At 39.7% G+C, this 713-nt stretch overlaps 1 pseudogene; it reads right to left on the bottom strand.

The window, feature by feature from the left end:
• Nucleotides 1-266: 266 nt before the first annotated feature.
• LOC125352142 lies at nt 267-366 on the bottom strand (annotated as a pseudogene).
• Nucleotides 367-713: the final 347 nt, after the last annotated feature.

Here is a 713-nt window from a genome sequence, read left to right as displayed (position 1 = left end):
GATTTATTTCAAGTAGCCTTCTTTTTCTTTTAGGTGGCATTGCATTATACATGTGTCATCTGCCATCTCCTCTTAATCATCAGACATGAGGAAATCTTATCTCTGCTTCAGGTCTTTGCTCTGTCACGTAAGGCCTCACTGAGAAAGTGGCTGTGGCTAATGCTGTTGAATGTGTGTTTGCTGAGAAATGGCAACAAACCACAATTACTCACAGGGAGCCTGGCCTTTACTCAATGTTCAGCCTACTAATTTAACAGTATATTCTTAAAAATGCTTCACAAATTTGCGTGTCATCCTTGCATAGGAGCCATGCTAATCTTCTCTATATCGTTCCAATTTTAGTATATGTGCTGCCGAAGCGAGCACCCAAATAATATTCTATATGTACGCTAGTTATAATGGATTTAGTCTAGCTATGACTCTGACGGGAAGATAAACTTGTATGTGGGATAGAGGCCCAGTGTTTTTAAGCATTCTTTTGAAAGTCATGCAATTATGAAGAGTCACGTCTGGATTTACTGCCAAGTAGTAACTCTTTTGTTTCAAAAAATTCACTGTCAGATCAAAGGTGCCTGTTTTCTCTCATATGAGGAAGTTAAATCTAGAATACACTGGGACATAAGTTATTTATATGGGACTCTATGCATTCACACACAGTGAGGCCAGGGGAGGATTGTCTTAGGGGAGAATCAATGCCTCTCTGCCTCTGATCA

This window comes from Perognathus longimembris, chromosome 5 (assembly GCF_023159225.1).
Source record: "Perognathus longimembris pacificus isolate PPM17 chromosome 5, ASM2315922v1, whole genome shotgun sequence".
Lineage (NCBI taxonomy): Eukaryota > Metazoa > Chordata > Mammalia > Rodentia > Heteromyidae > Perognathus > Perognathus longimembris.
The sequence above is the reverse complement of the archived record's forward strand: the minus strand, read 5'-3'. Positions and strand labels throughout refer to the sequence as shown.